This window comes from Panicum hallii, chromosome 4 (genome assembly GCF_002211085.1).
Source record: "Panicum hallii strain FIL2 chromosome 4, PHallii_v3.1, whole genome shotgun sequence".
In the NCBI taxonomy this organism is placed as follows: domain Eukaryota; kingdom Viridiplantae; phylum Streptophyta; class Magnoliopsida; order Poales; family Poaceae; genus Panicum; species Panicum hallii.
Window position 1 is genome coordinate 52210282 of NC_038045.1, and position 15258 is coordinate 52225539.

Consider the following 15258-nt stretch of genomic DNA (forward strand, 5'->3'; position numbering starts at 1 on the left):
CCAAATAGACAGCAGATTTTGAATGCACTGATATATGTTGCACAAGTGGAAGCGAGAAAAGAGAGCTGAAGCTGACCAGTTCTTTTTCAGTAGCTTCTTTATTCTCAGGCTTTCCAACAAGAAGTGTGTCTCCCCAATATACCATTTTTTTATCATCTTCATGATGCGTTCATCAATACTGTGGTGCTGTTGACAAATTTTGGCCAGAGAATCTGCAAATGTGAAACCATAAACAATGAAGAAAGATTTTGACAAATGGCAAAGACAAATTAAACAAGTAGTGACATCACCGACAAGCTTAATCATCGATTAAGTACCTCAAGGGGGTTTTCAACATTGATAAGGCTCCCATTAAAGACGAAGAGTGCAAAGCCAGATGGTGTCTGAGAGAGCACCTTCATAGGCACTGGAGTTCCCATGAGGAAATATCAACTCCTAGAGAGAAATCAAGGAGAAGCAAGTTTAAACAAACAATGACGCTATTAAATGATTGTCCCACCTCTCAGGTCATGGCGATGGCACATGATCACACAAGCAGAGCAGGTAAAATGGACATGAACACTACAGTTCCTATTATTGGCAGGCCTTCTGATTTCAGTGGAAAAACACAAGAAAACAAATGTGTTGCTTGTAGTATATCAATGGCCTTCTGATCCCAGAGGAAAAACACAGGAAAATAAATATGTTGATTGTAATATCAATTACGGTTAAATCGTTTTATTTATAAAAAAAGGGCGGAACCAGTATAGGACATGGGTGTACACATGTACACCCAATAACTGTTGCAAAAAGATCGAATTTAGTAGGTAAAATCAAGGTCAGATCCGAATACAAACACCGCATGTTAGGGGTTTGGGTGTTTGATTTCGCGCAGCAGGGTGGGAAGGGAGGGGAATAGGCAGGCATACCCCTGTCGGATGTTGGTCGCCGGCGATGAGAGAGACGAGAAGACTGGCGGCTAGGGTATGGATGGATGGGGTGGGGATTTCGGGATGAATGGTGGCTAGCCCGGTTACCCCGAGGTAGATGGGCGCTGCCGCCGGTTTCGGAGGAATTGCCATCGGAATCCACCGCTGTCAGGAGCGCGAGCTCTGTGGCAAGAATCGGAGCGAGATGTCTGTCTGTTCTCAACATCTCAACTCTGAACCAAGTTGCAGGGCAAGCAGCCCAATGACGCCGTCGATCGAGGAGCTAGCAGGGGCTCGCGTCACCCTCAAGAGCACGCGTGCGTGGAAGCCAGGCAGCCATGGTGGCCCTATCAAGTATCAACCACCGCTGTTGAACGGCCATGCATGCTTGGTCTCTTTGACATGCATGTGTTATGGAGATCACCGTACCGTCAGTTGGGGGTTCATTTGCTTGCTGATTGGGCAGTAGGCGACGCCGAGGTACGGCTGCCGGCGCAACCGTCCGCCACCGGTACCTCAAGGCTAGCCTGATTATCTGGGCTCCAAATTAGCAGACTGATTCATCATTGAGCTTAATTCCATGTGACTTACTAATCCTGGCTAGAGTCATGCATCTCTTGCTTTATTAGAACGGAGGAGGCCCACATTGTCGATCTAACCAAAGTCTTGCTTGTATCCGATGCTACTTCCCAGTAATTTGCCTTGCAATGTGAGTTGAGATCTTAGAGGAAACTGAAACACGTGTTTACCAATGCAGCAAGTGGACATCCGCGTTAATGCAATTGTGTCCAGCATCTCCGATAGGAAGGTTGCATGCAAAACAGATCACATGAGCCGCTCCATGCTAAAGAAAACCATACTGCGCGACTCGTAGCAGAGATGATCATTTGTATGAGATTATGGCTCTCCGACACAAGCCAAGCGCCATTGTGCGGTTGACGTATCGACAAGTCGTTGATGCTCTTCATATACAGACATGTCTTCCTCAAGAGAGGGACCGTCGCACCATCAAGTCATCCAGGAGTTATCTTTTCGCGTTCCGCCTTCATGTAAGCAAACGATGCACATCTGAACCGCCCATGTGAACTTTGGCAATCCGTATTTTTGTTAAGAGTTAATAGTGCACAATCGGACGGATAGGGATGCAAGTCATCATCAGCGCAAGGCAACTAATACGATCCTGCAACTGTTGCTGCGCTTGATTGACATGCCCGTTTATCCAGCACACACCGTCCCGTCGCACTTGATTCTTGACGCAATCTGTGGACAAACAATCAATACATAAGTTCTATCTGCACATTTGTTTCCCATGGCAACCAATCAATACAACAAGTTGGAGCTGGCATGCAGAATCACAAAAGCAGAGGACAGAAAGCAAGCAGAACCACCTAAAGGTTTCCGCTCCAGGTCACCACCGTCCGCGCCGCCTCAGCCTCACTCCTGGAGCGATCGACTGCCTTCTCCATCGACCGCTTCGTGTCCGGCGCCCCCCGCGGCTGTGGATGTCAAGCTGGGAGCGAACCCCGCGCGCCTGCCCTACCGCCGTGCCACCGCCGCCGGCTCGCACCACGTGGATCGGAGCAGCCGTGGTCGCACGCTGCGTCACACCGCGCGCATGGCCTACCGCCGCCGCCGCTGACGGAGCTAAACGGTTCTCCGCCCCTCTTCCTGGCTGGTAGCGGCCCTCGCCACCTCCTGGCTCACCGCTGGGTGGCGCTCGCCGTCGCGCGGTGCGGGCAGAGCCTGATCGTCCACCCCAGGCAACCAGATGCCGTCCAATCCATATCCAGCGATCCAGATTAATCAGGGGCGCCATTTCCCGCCGCGGTTAATTAAGCAAGCGCTACGGTTGAGTTGCGCGCGGCACGCCGTGGCCGGCGACAGCCGCTGAGATCCTCAAGGAAGGTAGACGGGCGCTGCCGAAGAACTGCCGCCGGAATCCACCGTTGGCAAGGAGATGTCTGTTCTGAAAATCTCAGCTCTGAACCAAGTCACATAGTTCTTTTTTGCTTTTTTTTAGGCATTTCAGACATTCCACTGAAAATAGTGGTGGTACCTGAAATGAGGAAACAATTCTCCACATGCCAAATGGTCAGTTTCTTGAAATACCAGCTGCTACGTTTCTATGACAGGGCCCAGGTGTCTTTTTTATTCAGTGAGGTTTTTTAGCTAAATCTGACTTGCTATCATGGGCGGACCCAGGGCCTGGCGACCCTCGGCACCGGCCCGGGCTCCATCGCCAAACCTGCAAGAGGCTAGAATCAGTTCTAACAGCTAACGTTGCCATGCCAAAGGTCTGTACGTTGTTTTATTGCCTGTAAGTATGTATTTGATTCAAACAATAGAGACCAAATCATCAGAGAACCTAGAATCAGTTCTAACTGCAGCTAGCATTAAAATCAATTTACCATGGTCGTAATCCTCTTCGGTTAGAGATAGGAAGAGAATTGTATTAGACTTGACCTAGGCTTCATTCGATACCTAGGTCCGCCACTGCTTGCTATTCTAGGTTCCAGCCAGCGGCTAATTGCTTGCGCCAATAACAGCAACTCTGGAGGGATGAATTCATGGTCCCCTTGCTTGGACGGTAAATATCACTACTCACGAGTTAAATATTTTAGAATCATGCATGCCCTACTGCTTAGACGTACAGTTAATATCACTGCTTATGGGTTATATATTTCAGAATCGTACATAGTCTGTTTACTGATTTGACCTAAACAGTTTTGGTCGTAGAGGTATGATAATGGTTCTTTCACCAAATTTGTTAGTAATAAAGGAGTTGAGATTTTAGTGGAAACTGAAGCAGTTTCGTTACCAATGATTCGGATCCGCCTCCGAGACGCAGAGTACTTCCTTCATCGAAACATGTAAGCTATGGCTGTTGAATTTCACAAAGATCGTGGCTCACACGGGCATCATCATGCATTTCTTGGCGAAAGCAGCATTTAGGCTCCAGAATAACGTTTTTCATGTCCAACCAATCAACCACCACTGTTTGAATAAGAATGCTCTGTTTCTTTGACATGTGTTTTTGAGATCAATGATCTTCAATTGGAGATTCTTTTGCTTCACTAACATTTGTCCGGTGGCGTTATGGTAACTTTCTAAAACTTGACTCGCTGGTCACCACTCACTAGATGGAAGGATGACTGAAGACAATGTGTTGTTGGGCCAAAATCAGAAACAAATCTCTCGGTTGCTCCATACCACAAATCCTTCTGAATCACTTTCATTGTAATTCCATTTGACTCGCTAATCCAGACTTCAATTGCTCGCCCGATTGTCTGCATCAGCATCAATAGCACCCTACCTGTACAAGCAAGTGAATTTCCTCATGCCCAAGAGGCGGTTAATGCTAGTACTCATGTGTTACACCTTTCAGAATCACACAAGCCACGTTGTTGGTCTTACCAAAGTCTCCTACCGCATTATATATACAACTATCTCTTATGTTTGCATTTGGTCCTCTGTTGCTACTTGCTTCACTGGGATAAATGAGTGAGATTTTAGAGAAAACTGATACAACTTGTTACTGATGTGGCGTGGCGTGGTACACGCACCAATGTTCTGCGCGTGGGAGGAAATAAAAGAATCATTATTGGGTACCTAGCTGATGTTTGGATGGTTCGCATCCTACTAGACAAGATTGTATCTCATTGCCCGTTTTAGGATCATGCTTTAAGATATGCATAGGACTTTGTGTTTCCTGGAGGGAGTGATTGATATTTTTATACGACCTGAAATGCAGGGTGTATCAAAAGAGAAGAACCAGAGATCGACAAGAACCGGTGTATGAATTGCAGTCACAAACACAACCCTAGCCATGCATCAACCTCCTCTGCACTGGCGTCCAATTGCCACCCAGGTCTCCGTAGCGACATCCAGTGTCGTGGCGAGATCAAGCCGTCGCCGACGCGTACTTTGTTTTTTTGCATAATTTTTGCTGGTGAAAAAAGAACAACTATCACATTGCTCCTAAAAAAGGATTAATGATGCCACAACAGTTTTCTTTTTCTATCTAACCCACACTCAAATACTTAGGGCCTGTTTGGATCCGCTGGACTAAAGTTTAGTCCTATCACATCGGATGTTTGAACACCAATTATGAGTATTAAATATAGGATAATTACAAAACCAATTACATAAATGGAGGCTAATTCACGAGACGAATCTGTAGAGCCTATTGAATCCATCATTAGCACATGTTTACTATAGCATAATATGGTCAAATCATGGACTAATTAGGTTTAATGGATTCGTTTCGTGAATTAGCTTCCATTTATCCAATTGGTTTTGTAATTGGACTATTGTCGGTACATACAGATAGGGGTACCTCCTGCTAGGGTGTCCAGGCCCTGGGACTTCTCATAATCCACGCTCCCCCTCGCCTCTGGGCCACGTGGCATACGGCCTCCGGGCCTGACAGCAGGGACCACGGTCTCCGGACCCTCCCCGAGCTCCGTGAGGTCCGGGGCCTCTACACACCCACGTGAGCGGGAGAGCTCTCGGGTAACCCCTGCGGACCCGGCCTCCCCTGGGAGGTCCGGGGCCGCCACGTGTGATGGCCAGACCATCACAGGCCAGCCCGCTCCGGCCGGCCACGGGGGCCCCGGACCCCTCTTTCCCCCGGGAAGGGGTCCGGTGCCGCCATGTGCTGCCCAGCGGGAGGAGCGGGGCTGACCCCGCCGCGTGCCTGCGGCCGGAGGCCCCTTACGGGTCGCCTCTCCACCTACCAGCATTTAATGCGGAAGCTGAGTTGGGCGCGCCAAGGTCAAAAGGTGCGGCCTGCCACTGACACACGGGGCAGGTAAGCTGACACCACGGTAGGCTATCTCCAGCGATATCCCCTAAATCTCATCCTCTATATCCATCCTCCATATCAACTTCATCCTCTATACCAAATTTAACTCCAACAACATCCCCTATTTCCATCCTCCATACCCCACAATCCCAATTTTTTATCCTTTATTCCAACTACCGTTTCCCCAACCCGCAACCGCCGCTCCTCCTCCGCCCGCGCCCCGGCCCCTCCTCCTCCGCCCCGGCCCCTCCTCCTCCGCCGCCCCGGCCCCTCCTCCGCCCGCGCCGTCGCCCCTCCTCCTCCGCCGCCCCGGCCCCTCCTCCGCCCGCGCCGTCGCCCCTCCTCCTCCGCCGCCCCGGCCCCTCCTCCTCCGCCGCCCCGCGCGCCGTCCCGCCGCTCCTCCGCCGCCCCAGCCCCTCCTCCTCCTCCTCCGGCCTCTCCTCCGTCCCGCCGCTCCTCCTCCGCCCCGGCCCCTCCTCCTCCGCCGCCCCGCGCGCCGTCCCGCCGCTCCTCCGCCGCCCCGGCCCCTCCTCCTCCTCCTCCGGCCTCTCCTCCGTCCCGCCGCTCCTCCTCCGCCCCGGCCCCTCCTCCTCCGCCGCCCCGCGCGCCGTCCCGCCGCTCCTCCGCCGCCCCGGCCCCTCCTCCTCCTCCTCCGGCCTCTCCTCCGTCCCGCCGCTCCTCCTCCGCCTCCTCCGCCGCCCCGCGCGCCGTCCCGCCGCTCCTCCGCCGCCCCGGCCCCTCCTCCTCCTCCTCCGGCCTCTCCTCCGTCCCGCCGCTCCTCCGCCGCCCCAGCCCCTCCTCATCCTCCTCCGGCCCCTCCTCCGTCCCGCCGCCCCGCCGCTCCTCCTCCGCCCCGCGCGCCGTCCCGCGCCGCAGCGCCGTCCCGCCGCCCCGAGCAGCCCCCGCAGCCCCTCCCCTGCCCCGCCGCCCCCCGCCGCCCCGCAGCCCCTCCCCTGCCCCGCCGCCAGCGCCCCACCTCCCGCGGCCCGCCGCCCCGCCCCGCCCCGAGCAGCCCCGCCCCGCCCCGAGCAGCCCCGCCTCGCGCCCCGCAGCGCCGCCCGCCGCCCCTGCCGCGCCCCGCCGGCCACGGCCCGCCGCCCCGCGCGCGGGAGCCGCCTCGCTCGTCGTGCGCTGCTCGGGATGCAGGACGCCAGCCGTGCCCGCCTCTGTGCGGGACGCACAGCGCGTGCCCCATTTTAGAGTATGGTATAGAGGCTACCGTTGGAACGGTAGAGAATCCACAGTGTGCTCTATAATAGGGAACCGAACGTTTTAGAGCATGCCGCTGGAGACAGCCTTTAAGCCCGCCTGATCTGAAGGCGGCGCGTCGTATCACTGCGTACAGTGCGCGGACTGTGTGCAGTCCCGTCACGGTGCTGCGCGCGTGATGATGGTCTGTAATAGGCGTGCTAAGGCTTGCGCTGTAACAGTGCGCATGGTACGAGCCAGCGCTGGCTCACCCCCTGACTGGAGGTTCCATCCCAACAGTGACAGCACGGCTACACTGTTGGGCAACGCTGACACCGAACACTGTACAAGACAAGGCTGTACACGGCCGTATCCCGACTGTGGATACGCACATCAACTTCCCGATCGAGAGGACTACGGAGAGGAGCTCGAGGAGATGACCTCCATATCTCTCGTAGAACAAGCTCCTGTTGGCCGGACCCACATGTCGGGGTCCCGCTCAGTGTAAGCACTCCCCTTGGCCTATAAAAGGGAGAATGCACTCGTTAGAACACAAGGATAAAAAAACACTCACACTAGACGTTCCAAGTTCCAGGTTGCGCACACGCAAGTTTAGGCTGTTTTCCATTCAGGCTCACGCAGCCAATACAACACCAAAGTGGACGTAGGGTATTACGCTGCGGCGGTCCGAACCACTCTAAATCTGCGTGTCCTTCCTGCGTTCATCTGTCCACCGATCGAGCGCTCCTGAGTCCCCTCCAAACCCATCGTTAACTAGGATTAGGCGGGTGCTTTCCGCCACCCGGCTGGAGAATTCCTCCGACATTTGGCGCGCCAGGTAGGGGGAGGGCTTTGGTTTGCGCTTGGTCGACCTTCGCGACTTCAATGGCGTAGGAAAATGGTCACCATGACCTCCTGATCGGTGAAGAAGTGGCGTCGACAGCGCCACACGCCTCGCGCCGTCACGCCTCCAGGGTGGCTCCGCGTGCTGCTCCACCATGTGCAGCGGAGCGGGACTCCGTGGCCCAATCGGTGCTCCCACCGAGCGGGCCCCTCATGGCAGCCAGGGAGTTGCTCCGCAACCCCCTGGTGAAGCGGCGTCGCCAGACGCGCACAGACAATGGCGTGACGACGTCGACCGCCTCCTCAACCTGGCACAGGCTTCCCCAGGCTCAGCGGGGGGGTCTGTATCCAGGCAGCGCCGTCGCCAGGGCGGCGCATCCGGTTCTGTGCACTCACCATCAGTAAGGAGTGCACGGACCGAGGACCTCCGGGCAGAGCTCAACCGCAGGCATGCGGGAGAGGATGCCAGGATCTCCATCGAGCGAGCACGCAACTGACGGCTCAACATTGAGGGTCGGGACCTTGCGCCCGAGCTCGATGCGGCTGCGGCCAGGCCGCAAGGACTCACCCAAGCGCCGGTATCGGGCGTGGGCTGTGCAGCGCTCGCAGACCACCTTCGTGTGGTCGCCTGGCCGTCCAAGTTTCGGCCTCACCTGCCGGAAAAATATGATGGGCTCCAACCCGTCAGAGTTCCTGCAGGTCTACATCACCGCCATCACGGCGGCTGGGGGTAACGAAGCCGTCATGGCAAGTTACTTTCATGTAGCCTTGACCGGGCCGGCCCGGACCTGGCTCATGAACCTTACCCCGGGATCCATCCATTCCTGGGGAGAACTCTGTGCACAGTTCACGGCGAACTTCGCCAGTGCGTACCAACAGCATGGTGTGGAAGCCCACCTCCACGCCGTGAGGCAACAACCCGGGGAAACCCTCCGGGCCTTCATCTCCCGCTTCACTAAGGTACGTGGAACCATCCCACGTATCTCCGATGCATCTATTATCACGGCTTTCCGACAGGGGGTCCGAGACGAGAAGATGCTAGAGAAGCTGGCGACCCACCAGGTGGAAGCCGTCACCACCCTGTTCGCTCTGGCGGACAAATGCGCCCGAGCTGCAGAAGGCCGTGCGTGGCACTCTGCAACTCAGGCAGGACCTGCTCAAACGAGCGGGCCCAGTGTCGCTGCCCCTGGCAGCGGTAAGAAGAAGAACAAGAAGAACCGTGGCTTCGACAAGTCACGGATCGGGGGTCCGGCCGTTGCGGCTGCAACGACCGGGGGCCAGAACTCCCGCGGCAAGCGCCCACGACAGCAGCGCACCGACCCCGGGTCGTGCCCTGTTCATCCTGGGGCTCGCCACAGCGCCGCTGAGTGCCGCGAGATCCAGAAGCTCGCGGAACGCCTCAGCAAGAGGCGTGACCAAGCCTCCAAGGAAGGCTCCTCCCCTCCGCGGCGGTCCGGCAAGGAGAAGGCCTCTGATGCCGACGCTGCTGCGACTGAGAGGGAGTTGGGGTATCAAACCCCCAATAAAGACCTCAAGGGACTGTTCCAGCAGTCCGATTCCGAGTCCGGCGGGGATGAGCGCCGCAAAAAGCTGTACGTTATGTAGGGTGGCAGTTCGGAGCTCGTCTCCCGACGGGACGTGAAGGCCCTTCGCCGGGAGGTCCTCTCGGTGAACCCAGGGGTGCCGAGGGCGGCGCCCCACCAGCGGTGGAAGGGCATCACCATCTCCTTTGGGCCATCTGACTGCCCAGAGAACATGGCGGGTGCAGGGGTGCTGCCGCTCATCACGGCACCCACCATCGCCAATGTTCGCCTTCACCATGTGCTGATCGACGGAGGCGCCGGCCTCAGCGTCATCAGCTATGCGGCGTTCAAGCACCTGCAGATCCCGGAGTCCAAGCTGGCTCCATCACGCCCATTCTCAGGAGTGGGCCCCGATCCCGTGTACCCGGTAGGGACCATCACCTTACCGGTTACATTCGGGACGGAGGACAATTTCCGTACCGAGAACGTGCAGTTCGAGGTCGCGGAAGTTAACCTCCCCTTCAACGCCATCATCGGCAGACCGGCCCTGTACCGGTTCATGGCTGTTGCCCACTACGGGTACCTGGTCCTAAAGATGCCCTCTCCGGCGGGCGTCCTCACCGTCCAAAGCGATAGGGCCGCTGCTGTTGTAGCGGTCGAAAAGCTCCATGTGCTGGCTACGGGGCTTGCCCCTGCAGCTGGCACCCTGGGGTCCGACCCCTCGACCTCACGAGCCAAGGCCCTCGCCAAGGCACCGAAGGTGCATCCGTCCGACACGGACGATGTCCCCGTGAAGACCGTCCAGGTCGGAGCGGAGACCTCCCAGACCACCCGCATCGGTGGCAACCTGGGAGAGAAATAGGAAAGCGCGCTCATCGCCTTCCTCCGGGCAAATGTTGACGTGTTCGCTTGGGAACCGTCACAGATGCCCGGGATCCCGAGGGAGGTGATTGAGCACCATCTGAAGATCCACCCCGACGCCAGGCCGGTCCGGCAGAAGCCACGCAAGCAGTCCATCGAGCGGCAAAACTTCATCCGTGAAGAGGTCCGCAAGCTGCTGCAGGCTGGCTTCATCAAGGAGGTCTACCATCCTGTATGGTTGGCCAACCCGGTTGTAGTCCCAAAGGCCAATGGGAAGCTTCGGATGTGCATCGACTACACCAATCTAAACAAGGCATGTCCAAAAGACCCTTATCCACTTCCGCGTATAGACCAGATTGTAGACTCCACCTCCGGGTGTGATTTGCTGTCCTTCATAGATGCCTATTCTGGTTTCCACCAAATCAAGATGGCTTGTGATGACAGGAAGCACACAGCTTTTGTAACAGTGGATGGACTTTATTGTTATGTAGTGATGCCTTATGGGTTACTTAATGCTCTACCCACCTTTGCCCGAGCAATGAACATCACTCTAGGTGATTTGGTTAGAGATATAGTCGAGGTGTATGTTGATGACATCGTTGTCAAGACTAGAGAGTCGAATTCCCTCTTAGAAAACTTAGCTCAAGTCTTCGACAAGTTACGGGCGACCTCCACCAAGCTTAACCCCGAGAAGTGCGTCTTCGGCGTATCGGCGGGAAAGCTCCTTGGTTTCCTGGTCTCCCACCGGGGGATCGAGGCCAACCCGGACAAGGTCCGGGCGATCGAGGCAATGAGACCTCCTGCACGCCTCAAAGATGTACAGAGGTTGACGGGGTCCCTTGCAGCCCTCAGCCGTTTCATTTCGAGGCTGGCGGAGAGGGCGCTTCCCTTCTTCAAGTTGATGAGGGGGTCCGGCCCATTTGTATGGACCGAAGAGGCAGAACGTGCCTTCCAAGAGATGAAGCAGTACCTTACCTCCTTGCCGGTCCTGGTCGCTCCGGACCCAGGTGAGACACTGTTTCTTTATCTTGCAGCAACGACCGAAGTGATCAGCATGGTGCTGGTCACCGAGAGGTCCGAGTTTCCCTCGCAGGGGGTCCCTGTGGACCCCCCTGAGGAAGAAGGAGGCCCGGCCTCCTCCACTCCAGCAACCGGCTCTGCTTCGGAGGGTCCGGCCGGGTTCCGACCCGGAGGAGCTCTGAGCAGCTTGGGGGCCGAAGGGCCCCCAGCCCAAATTGAAGGATCCAGTCCACCTGGCAGAGTCAGGACCGTCCAGAAGCCGGTCTACTACGTCAGTGAGGTCCTTCATGAGACAAAGGCCAGGTATCCTGAAACGCATAAGCTCCTTTATGCTATACTTGTCGCGTCCAGGAAGCTCCGCCACTACTTTCAGGCCCACAAGATTGTGGCGGTGACCGCCTATCCATTGAGGGCCATCCTCCACAACTCCAACGCCACAGGCAACATCGCCAAGTGGGCTGCAGAGCTCGCGGGGTTCCAGCTCGACTTCCAGCCGCGTCACGCCGTCAAGAGCCAGATCCTTGCTGACTTCATCGCGGAATGGACGCCGGCACCAAGCGCCTCCGGGGGTCCGGACCAAGGGATGGACCCCCCGCGTCCGGAGGACAGGGCTCCGGTCTTCACCAGGCCTCACTGGACCCTCTTCTTTGACGGGTCCGCCCGCAGCAAGAGGGCCGGGGCTGGCGTGGTCCTCATCGACCCACGTGGCGAGCAGCTAAAGTACATGGTGCACCTTGATTTTGAGGCCACCAACAACATGGCGAAGTATGAGGCCTTAATCTTCGGACTTACGGCGGCTCTGTCCCTGGGGGTCCGAGAGCTCCTGGTCAAAGGGGACTCCCAACTCATCATCAGGCAAGTCCGGGGGGAGTGTTGCTGCAACAACCCCCAGCTCGCGGCCTACCTCATTCATGTGAAGAGGCTCGAGAAGGACTTCGTTGTGCTGGAACTGCAACATGTTCCACGCGAAGGCAACACAGCAGCTGATGCACTCTCCGCGAGCGCATCGACCCAGGCACCCGTGCCTGAGGGCGTCTTCCAGAGACGTCTGCTGAAACCTTCCGCCCAGCCTGCCGACCTGGGCGAAGGGGGTCGGACTAGCACCTCGAAGCTGGCGGTCCCGGCGGCGCTCCATCCGTGGAGCCTGCCAAGGGTCGTGTGCTCCCTTGAGGGTCCCGGAGACCTCGGGGAGCCACGCCCAGTTTCTCAGAAAGTTCCCGATGCATGGATCTCTAAGGTCCGGGACTACCTGAAAGATAATTACCTTCCTGAAGATCAAGCATCTTCTGAGCGCATTGTCCGGATGGCTAAGCGATACACAGTGGTAGAAGGGGATCTCTACCGCCGTGGCGCCAACGGCGTCCTCATGCGGTGCATCACCCAGGAAGAGGGCCGCGACTTGCTTGCGGAGATCCACGGAGGCGAGTGCGGAAGTCATTCTTCATCCCGCACACTGGTTGGTAAAGCTTTCCGGCATGGCTTTTACTGGCCGACAGCACTCCAGGATGCAGCTGAGTTGGTAAGGTCCTGCAAAGCGTGTCAGTTCCACGCAAAGCAAATACACACTCCAGCTCAGGCTCTGCAGATGATTCCTCCCTCTTGGCCCTTTGCGGTATGGGGGTTGGATATCTTGGGACCTTTCCCTAGGGCCGTTGGCGGGTACCGGTACCTCTATGTTGCCATTGACAAATTCACTAAGTGGCCGGAGGCAACCCCAGTGGTCAACATCACCAAGGCGTCAGCAACAGCTTTCCTCAGGTCAATTGTGTGCCGGTTCGGGGTCCCGAACCGCGTCATCACAGACAATGGGACCCAGTTCACGAGCCAGTACTTCCAGGAGTACTGTGAGGATATGGGCATTCGACTCTGTTTCGCCTCAGTGGCGCACCCCAGGAGTAATGGCCAGGTTGAGCGGGCCAACGCTGAGATCCTCAGAGGGCTCAAGATCCGGACTTACTGTGATCTTGAGAAGCATGGCGCAAGGTGGATTGAAGAACTCCCAAGTGTGTTATGGGGGAACCGGACCACACCTAGCCGGGCAACAGGGGAAACCCTTTCTTCTTGGTTTACGGGGCCGAGGCGTGCCTTCCCCCGGAGATTACCATGGGCTCTCTGCGAGTCCGGTCTTTTGATGAGGGAATGCAGGAACAGGAGCGTCGCCAAGATGTGGACCTCGTCGACGAGCGCAGATGGCGAGCAGCAGTCCGAAACGCACGGTACAACCAAGCGCTCCGGCGCTACCACCAACGGTTTGTGCGCAGTAGGGAGCCCCGGGTCGGGACCTAGTCCTAAGGCGGATCCTGAACCGAGAGGGTATGCACAAGCTCTCCCCCAGCTGGGAGGGGCCCTTCAAGGTGACAAAGGTGTGCCGACCCGGATCTGTTCGTTTGGCTGCGGAGGATGGAATGCAACTAGCCAATCCGTGGAACATTGAGCACCTCCGTAAGTTCTATCCCTAGGACCCGATCGAGAGAGAATTTTTCCTTTGTAATTGGTAGCATCAACGTGCGGACCAGGGCGGTGGAGGTCCGCCCTCGTAAACCCGGTCCCTGGCGTACATCGCACAACTCTTCTGCACCAATTCATTAAGGGAAAGTTTGTTCTCGAATGCGTCCTTGAAGTCTATACAATTCTACATTTTTTCGCTTCTTGATTACGCTAACCCCTCACATGTTTTCTGCGTCTGTGTCATGGCCAAGGTTCTTCTTAAGTTGCGTAGCTACGTCCCTGCCCGGACCTCTGTCTCAAAGGAAAAAGGAACCGGACTCCTGTTAACTGGCTTCAGGGAAACGCGCTCGCCCTTTGCTGGGGTCCAGGGTTGTGTAGCCACTTAGCCTGGTTCCGTACCCTAAGCCTACACGCCTTGCCCTCCTAGGTGAGCGCCGTTGCACCTCGAACCATGTACAGGGGACCGGGACCCCTTTTTAGCCCTAAAACATGGGTCCTAGAGCTCTGACTTGCTACGCAACTTAGGAGGCCTCTGCTGGCCAGACCGGGAACCTGTGGGGACGTCTACTAAACGTCGATCCTAAGTCATGTGCAGGACCTCGGTTCTATGGCAGCTAGTCCCGACTTATCGCGACTACCTCCCAGGGGGCCAGGGGACCTCGGTGGACTCGAAAACACTTTCCGGACCGACGACCAGGAAAACAGCTAGGTTTTTCAAAAAAGTAGACGCACGAAATGTTTAAATGCATCTCTGATAATATGCACAACATTACGAAGTTATTTTACAATAACAAAAATTATATTACAAAAGAAATAACAAAAAGATACTAGCACTACTGCTCTGGAGGTCCGGAGGCACTTCCACTCTCTGCAGGTTCGGGACGTCGCCGGAGAGCGGGCCGCGACCAGGTCTACTGCCTCCTGGACTCCTTCCGCGCAACGGCTGCCGTTGCCCGGAGGGGTCCGACCAGTACGGGAGTCAGCTGGACGCCAGGATCATGGCTCCGGAAGCTGGTGAGGATGTACTCCGCCATCTCCCGGGCAACAACTCGTCCTTCTGCCTCCAGGAGGTCCTGTAGGCCGGCCTCCGCATCTTGCAGCCGCCTGGCGGTGGAGTCCAGCAGATGGAGTGCGGCGCCGTATGGTGAAGAGGCCTCCGGCATCCAGATGGGGTTGGCCCCGAGCGCCTCTAGCAGAGGGTTCACCGCGCCAACCCATCTTGTAATCGGTTGGCGCCGGCGTGCTGCTCTGCCAGGAGCCCCTCCACCTTGGCCTCCCTCTCCTGGAGCGCTGCCTCGCGCTCCTGGAGCCTCTGGTACCCGGCTGCCAGCTCCTCCTCCACGGCCTCTTCCCGCTTCTGGAGCTCCTGCAGCCGGGCCACCTCCTCTGCCTCTCGGGCGGCCAGCTCTTCTTCTTTCTTCGCTGCCGCCGCCACCTGTTCTGCGAGGGAGGCCTGTTGTGCCTCGGCCGTTGTAAACGCCTCCCTCGCCGCCTCCGCCAGCTCCCGGGCGGCCCGCTCCCTAGCTGTCGCCGCCTCCTTCAGCCTCTCCGCGACGATCTGCGCCTCGAGGGCCTCCTTTTCCCGCCGGTTGGCCGCCTTCTCCCGCTGGAGCGCCGCTGCCTCTCGGCCGCGCGCCTCCTCCAGCCCCTCCTGAAGGAGCTC